Source organism: Diabrotica virgifera, chromosome 4 (assembly GCF_917563875.1).
Source record: "Diabrotica virgifera virgifera chromosome 4, PGI_DIABVI_V3a".
NCBI lineage: Eukaryota > Metazoa > Arthropoda > Insecta > Coleoptera > Chrysomelidae > Diabrotica > Diabrotica virgifera.
The window spans coordinates 178,833,765-178,842,355 of record NC_065446.1 but is presented as its reverse complement, the minus strand read 5'-3'; the positions used below and the strand labels follow the sequence as shown (position 1 = coordinate 178,842,355).

General features: G+C 31.6%; 1 long non-coding RNA gene across 1 annotated transcript; it reads left to right on the top strand.

Moving 5' to 3' along the window:
• Positions 1–4,543: 4,543 nt before the first annotated feature.
• On the top strand, positions 4,544–7,215 carry LOC114333465 (uncharacterized). The gene is made up of 2 exons (XR_003652956.2): positions 4,544–5,895; positions 6,292–7,215. It is a non-coding gene; the product is annotated as an uncharacterized LOC114333465 (long non-coding RNA).
• The last annotated feature ends 1,376 nt before the right edge of the window (positions 7,216–8,591 follow it).

Genomic DNA, 8,591 nt, shown 5'->3' with positions numbered 1-8,591 from the left:
AAGAAAATGTTAGGTTAAAATATTAAATATTACAATATATACAAATTTTGTATAGTTGAAAAAAAAAATAATTTGGTTTTAAAATATGCAAATTATTTTTAATTTCAAATATACAAAATACCATTTGGGAAAAAATAAGACATGACAACGTATTTTCATTTATTTATTTAATACCAGCAAAACCACTTTGTATATACTTTTTTACAAATCGTATCTTTACAAATGAAATTATTAATAAGTTATCTTCCAAATTGAGTTCCAAATACTTCTACAAAAGGGTATCTCAAATGATTGAAACATGTGTGCATCTCCACTTGTTGAAGGACTTTCAACTAAAACAAAAAATTAATATAATTGATTTGATAATAACCATGATTCATTTCCCGTAAAATAATTTTTATTAATTATATATTTTCAGTAGGGGTTAGTGGGGTTACTTACCTGGTGTTGCATTCATTTTCATTTGCTTCCATGTCCATACACCACTAACTTTGTTACTTGTTCTCTAATAACAAATACTACTTGTTGAACTCACCATGCAAATGTAAGCTAGGAATTGATTCTTCCTAGGGATCTTCAAATCACATTCGTTTTGTTTCAAAAACTGTATTTGAATCCATTTTATCTAAATTAGTGTAGGAAACAAAGGTTGAACCTTGCAAAATGGACACAAGTCCGGTTTTATTTTTTTTCTGGTATATCAAGGGGTGCTTATTATAAGACTAACTTTTTCTGAAAAAATTTCGCCCCGGAACCTCCCTTTTCACCCCTTTGAAGGGGGTAATTTGTGGTTTTTGCGGAACGTAGCCCTTCCTGTAACTTTTACAAAAAATTTCTTTTATAGAAATATGAAGAGGACTATATTTTCTACGATTTATTTCCAACACCATCTCTCTATCATCCACAGTTTAGCGGGGGTGGCGCCCTAAAGTTGACAAGTTTTTAAAAAAGATGTTTTTAGAAAAAATATATTTTTCGCTAACTGTAACGGAAATTAAAAAGAAATGCTACGGAGATTATTCACAAATATATGATTGATTTTTTCGTATAGGTTTCACTTAAGGGTAATTGCCCTTTTTTTAATTACAGTGTGTTACATTTTAAAAAACCCCTTTTTATACCATCTGAACCGTTTATGCTAGAGTAAAAAGACTTTCAGCGATTACCCATGTACTGGTGTTATTTATAAATTTGTATAATGCACCCCCATTTTTTCCCCGGAACCACCCAAAAAAGAAGAAGAATTAATAAATAAAGTGATTTTCTTGAAATTCTTCACACACAATGCCCTTCATTAATATGCTTCATATATCATTTTGTGCAAGTTATTATTACCCATGCATGGACACTAAACGCGATTTCCTAGTGCAACCCTTGTAGCCAAAAACAAATAAAATGGGGGGTTAAATTTTTTTTTTGTTTTTTGCTTTTTGATCCATATGGGCGTATGCTTCATCAATAGTGCTTTTCAAAAATATATATAATTATTGCAACATCCCTGCGCAAACCACCCCTATCCTTGAAAATATACTGCAGAAACTACCCCTATACCTTATCCAGCATGTTTTTACGATTTTCTCATTACCTATTCATTTTTTTTTAAACAAAACTTATACAAGGTTAAAGATCACTATTTACTCTAAAAATTAGGTCCTATTCATTTTTTTCGTTTAAGCACCCCTATCCTTGAAAATGTACTGCAGAAACTACCCCTATCCCTTGGCGAGCATGTTTTTACGATTTTCTCATTACCTATGTATTATTTTTAAACAAAACTTATACAAGGTTAAAGACCACTATTTACTCTAAAAATTATGTTTTATTCATTTTTTCGTATAAGCAACGGTTACGGCACAGTGGCGCCGTAAACCTCATATATGCTTTGGCTGGCTCCAGTTTTTGTTTTTTTTCGTCATCTGTTCGTTCTATTGATAAAGTACTTATGCAAAATAAAACAACACAGTGTAACCTACAAATTATGACTTATGCACATTTTACATTCTTTGCTCCCCAAAGCCACAGTGGTGGCCCAAAATAAATTTTTGCATATTTTCGCCACCTACATGCATTTTATTGCATTAATGCTCCCTTAACAGCACAATATTTACCCTTAGGTGGTCGCTACGCAGTGGCGGATCCAGGGAGGGGTGATGGGGGTGAACATCTCCCCCCCTCTCAAACCAAGTCATATTATATTCAAAGATTATAAAAATATTCATTTATTTTTATAGAAATTTAACCAATTGGCACCCCCCTCTTAACGATGCTGGATCCGCCACTGTCGCTAAAGCATAAAAAGTCATTCTTATAAAAATAATATTAATATTATATAAGTATTTCTATAAAAATAAATTAATATTTTTATAATCTTCAAATATAATATCACTTGGTTTGAGAGGGGTGGGGGTGATCGCCCCCATCACCCCTCCCTGGATCCGCCACTGCTTAGCGACCACTTAGGGGTGAATATTGTGCTATTAAGGTAGCATTAACGCAATAAAATGCGTGTAGGTGGCGAAAATATGAAAAAATTTATTTTGGGCCACCACTGTAGCTTTGGGGAGCAAAGAATGTAAAATGTGCATAGGTCATGATTTGTAGGTTACACTGTGTTGTTTTATTTTACATAAGTACTTTATCAATAAAACAAACAGATGACGAAAAAATAAACAAAAACTGGAGCCCGTCAAAGCATATATGAGGTTTACGGCGCCACTGTGCCGTAACGGTTGCTTAAACGAAAAAAATGAATAGGACCTAATTTTTAGAGTAAATAGTGATCTTTAACCTTGTATAAGTTTTGTTTAAAAAAAATGAATAGGTAATGAGAAAATCGTAAAAACATGCTGGATAAGGTATAGGGGTAGTTTCTGCAGTATATTTTCAAGGATAGGGGTGGTTTGCGCAGGGATGTTGCAATAATTATATATATTTTTGAAAAGCACTATTGATGAAGCATACGCCCATATGGATCAAAAAGCAAAAAACAAAAAAAAAATTTAACCCCCCATTTTATTTATTGTTTTTGGCTACAAGGGTTGCACTAGGAAATCGCGTTTAGTGTCCATGCATGGGTAATAATAACTTGCACAAAATGATATATGAAGCATATTAATGAAGGGCATTGTGTGTGAAGAATTCCAAGAAAATCACTTTATTTATTAATTCTTCTTCTTTTTTGGGTGGTTCCGGGGAAAAAATGGGGGTGCATTATACAAATTTATAAATAACACCAGTACATGGGTAATCGCTGAAAGTCTTTTTACTCTAGCATAAACGGTTCAGATGGTATAAAAAGGGGTTTTTTAAAATGTAACACCCTGTAATTAAAAAAAGGGCAATTACCCTTAAGTGAAACCTATACAAAAAAATCAATCATATATTTGTGAATAATCTCCGTAGCATTTCTTTTTAATTTCCGTTACAGTTAGCGAAAAATATATTTTTTCTAAAAACATCTTTTTTTAAAACTTGTCAACTTTGGGGCGCCACCCTTGCTAAACGGTGGATGATAGAGAGATGCTGTTGGAAATAAATCGTAGAAAATATAGTCCTCTTTATATTTCTATAAAAGAAATTTTTTGTAAAAGGTACAGGAAGGGCTACGTTCTGCAAAAACCATAAATTACCCCCTTTAATGGGGTGAAAATGGGGGTTCCGGGGCGAAATTTTTTCAGAAAAAGTTAGTCTTATAATAAGCACCCCTTGATATGCCAGAAAAAAAATAAAACCGGACTTGTGTCCATTTTGCAAGGTTCAACCTCTGTTTCCTACACTAAATCAGGATTTTTATTATTACAATCAGATAAACATTTTGACATAAAGATAAATGCACAGACCATATACAGGGTGGTGAATCGGAAAACGGGCCATAGGAAACTCAATGTAGAATTTTAAACTGTTGAATTCCTGCTTCCCTAATTATGTTACATCAAAAGTCATGAGAAGTTATTTGTAGAGGATTGAAATCTGTATTAAAAACAGAAGTTACAATTGTTGTACGATTTAAACACATTCCAAAATTTTGAAAAATATAATGTATTTACCGCAGTAGGTATGTGTGGGCATGTTAGGCCACACGTTACTATTTAACTGACAGTGAGCACACTATTGACTAAAGAAAATATCTTTATTATTAATACTTTCTCCTTAACTGAGGGTATCTGATCAACTTTATTGTGTTTTAAAGAATAAATGATAAAATAAATAAAGAAATTGACAGTTCAAATTGTTAATATAATAAATTCATTGTCACCGAATGCAATCTTATACACATTATTGCACTGTGTGTGGCGTAACTTTGGCGTATTTCTCTGAAAATTGTATTATATTTTTACAAAATTTTGAATAATTATTGTTTGTAGAACAATATTAACAGTCGTTTTCAATACAGATTTCAATCCTCTACAAATAGTTTCTAATGTCTTTTGATGTAAAATAATTAGGGAAGCAGGAATTCAACAGTTTAGAATTTTACATTGAGTTTCCTATGGCCCGTGTTCCAATTCACCACCCGGTATACTTATAGACGTTTCACGACCATGTTAATCTTTCGGATCGAATTAACGCCATCTCTTGATTGGAATGGGAACTAAATTGACAAATTTTAGTTACGTGGGAATTTCAACTTATAAATTTTGCGGGATTTTTGATGAAATTTCGCAGGAAATTAAAACAACAGAAAGACAATTCAATGTTTTATTCAATATTTTACTGAAAACTTCAAATATTCCAATTGGTTTTCAAAATGCTAAACACTACTGCCATGTGTCACGTGAAAGCACTGATGTGTAATATTGAGTTGAATGAAAATTTTTGAAAAAATCTTGTAGGATGATTGTTTAGATAAATATTACCTTATAATCTTTTACAAACTTCTAAAAATATATAGGCCAGAAATGTTGATGACACACTTGTCTATTGGAATAAACTGTTTCAGGATCTATTATATTGTTTTTTTTAAATGTGGAGAAACACAACACGGGATGATCAATTGTAAACTAAAAATTCTACTCATAAAAACGGATGGTTAATACAATTGATTAATATTGTGATTAAATCTAATTATAAACGTAACACCACTATAATAAAATAATTAAACCACAAACTGTAAAATAAAAAGTAAATAACAAATTAATTTAATTGTCAACTGTCAGTTGTTAAATATGACAAGAAAATTGACTGACAGCGACATCTCTGGATTGGAATGGTAACTAATTTGCTGTCTTGACCTTGACAATTTACGTGAAACGTCTATGAGTATGTATGGTTTGTGGATAAATGTATTGGCATACTGACAATGATGACAATTGACAAATTATAATGACACTCAGACTCAGTGATATAGAAGAAATCTTTACTCCAGGTGCATGGCGACATCTTAAAAAACGTATCATTACTAAAAATGACATTTAGTTTAGTATGACCTTGAGATACCTGCGTGAAACATCTAAAGAGATTTAAGTGATCTGTGGTTCGGAGATTGACAAGAGTGGTGTGTGGCAAATTTATATCAAGGTTTGGAGGTTAGCAATACCTCGTGATAGTTAAATTGTTGGAAATATGCATTTCGAAATGTGGTTCACTAATTATTGTATACAGGAGTGTTTAGAAGAAATCAATAGGGCTTTTCATTCACAGTCATTTGTTTCGAGCTTCTGTCATATGTCGTATAATCCGTGTATATTAATATTATACACAGATTATATAACATATGACAGAAGCTCGAAACAAATGACAATCGATGAAAAGCCCTATCCAATCGGGTTTTTTGCATAGAACGTCGCCACAGTCATGGTAAATTATTTTTTTATAACTGTCAGCAGCCATTTCATTGTGACATATATAATTTTTCAATTAAATCTTATGTGTAAATTTATTCAGTGAATTTAGTAGGTACCTATCTTTTAATTATTCCACTATCTTTAAATAATATTCATTCAGAGAAAATCATAACCTTAATTTTTAGCTATTTATCTGTATCTATCTCTTTATCTTAATTTTATTTTTGTACTCTATCATTAATAAGTCAGTATCCTATAAGTATTTTAAAGAAATCATATTTATTCTCTATTTAAATCCCAAATCCACATCTCTGTAATTAGAAATTATCACATAAATTCTTGTCAAGGTCAAATTTTGTCAAGACTTCCATAATTCAGTAATTTTTTGTGTATAGTTAATGGCCTTTTATACATTATGATTTATCCTAAAAACCCTTTCCTCGTTTTCCTTCTTTCTTTCCTTTGATTACACTTAAGAAATTGAAGTAAACGGGAATTGTTTTTTTAGCCACTCACGTGAAAACTTAAAACATCTCACAACACCGAGAGCCAACCATTAGTCACTTGGGAAAACAAGTTTTTGGAACGTCCCAGCTCCTTTTCGTTTTTGCACCTGGGCCTACAGGAGGCATGGTTTTGCACCATCCTGGTGCTCATTTCCGGGGATGCAGCAGCAACCTTTTAGGAGTCGTTTGGGTTTGTTTGAGAACAATCAGTCTTGTGAAGTTGAGTAACTATTGTGTTTTATATCTCAGACATTTATCGGATGCACTATGTTTACTAATTACTTTGTTTAAGATTTAGCTTGCATTTATTTGGTTTTTTATATAGGTACATATAAGTTTAGTAAGTTCTAAAACATGTATAATTTTGCGGTACTGTACGTTGAGGTCGGCGTATCTGCCAAAAAGGTATTACTTTTTATATTTTATTGTTAATTTAGGTCGATTTTATGTCATTATGTAAATTTAGTTTATATTAGTTGCTTGATTCCCAGATATTTCGTTGTTCATTTGCTCTTCTTCATTTGTTCTATTATTTAAGGTCGTTGTTTAGGTATTTATCTTAACTTCAATTATTTATTTCACATTCATTTGTATATTTAACTTTGCTTAACTCATTTTCTTGTATTTTCTTTAGTCATGCTTATGCCTGCTGATTTATACATATTTCATATTTGTCCGATTTTAATTTAGTTGTACGTAGCAAGCGTACTATAACCATTTGGTAAAAGTCTCATGTGAGTTGCATCCTATATGTAAGTAAGAGGTATGTAATAATTTTGTAACTGGTAACATTATTGTTGTTATCTTAGATATAGCTTTTGTATAACATATGTCATTTTAGAGTCACTTAATAATTCAATTTGGTTTAACTCAGAGATTGTCAAACATCTAGTAGTTATTTTTAATAAATATTTATTTATTTTGTATATCATTTATTCTTGTTTCCTTATATTATTTATATTTACTGAGTTAATATATTTGACAGCAGTGTGAGATACCTGGGAAAATGATCGACTATCATTTTCTTGGCGCCCATGATTTGTTAGTGTTATTTAATTTGTTCTTCTTTATCAATTATTCTTCTTTATGTAATTTCAGTATATGATTCTTATTGTAGTATTTACCTTTTATAGTCATCATCACTACCTACTTTGATCTACTGTTCTTTGACAGGCATGCAAAATTGGCCGTATCCATCCTTGAGTGTCAAGTAGTCGTTCTCTTGCATCTCTTGCTAGCCTACTCCATTCAGTTTGCCTCTGTCTATCCATACTTCTATAACAAGTCCATTTATTTCTACATCTTATCTTTCCTCCCCCCCTACATAATACTACTGCAAAGTAGTATTTTATTACTTCAGCCTCTCCAATGAGAAGCTATTTCCTACTATTTTCATTTTTGTTAATTTTGCTACACATTAGCTTTTTTCTTTTTCCTTACTTCTGTTGGAGTATATCATCCCCTTTACTTTAACTCCAACAGAAGTTCTTCTTTCTTGGTACAACCTGTCGTTCACCGCTATAATAATCTTTAGCGAACTACTTAGTTCCTTTTATACCCACAAAAAGTGAATAAAACTATAAACTAAAAGTAAAGATGATTCAGATTTGATTATAGGGTATGTGCTTTTATACAGATGCTCTGATGAGAATAAGTTGAATTTGAAATACGTATAAGCACATAGTAGACGTCCTATTCTATAATCAAATTTGAATTATATTTACTTTTAGTTTATATTTTTATTCACTTGTTTGGATATAAAAAAAACCAGTTCGCTAAAGATTATTATCACGATGAACGACAGGTCCTGAATGCAATTAGAGATTTCTTTGTCGAGTATTTCACCACTCTGTCCTGCTTTATTTTCCATCTTAAAAACAACAAAAAATAATTCGAATTTAAGTTCCTCCATCATTTTGAATTACGATTCATAGATGGTGCTAGTTGCATCTTTTGTAATTATTTTAATAATTACAGCGAAAGGATAAGAATATTTGATTCCAGTTCATTGCTTCTGCACAGGTGCTCTGATGAGAGTAAGTCGAATTCGAAATACGTATAAGCGCATATAGTCGAGGCATTGAAGCACAAAAAAGGCTTTACTGTCGATTTTTGGCGCAGTAAGACGGATTTTAATGCAGTTTGGTGCGTTGGATTCGTGAGAATGTCAGGAAATTTTGTGAACTAATGTAATGAATAAGAAATCTGAAATTGCATTTGTGCATAAGAAAAATGCATTTCAAAAATGCATTTTGAAATAGGCAATTATTATAAATTTGCAACTCGGTAAATTTTCTTACTC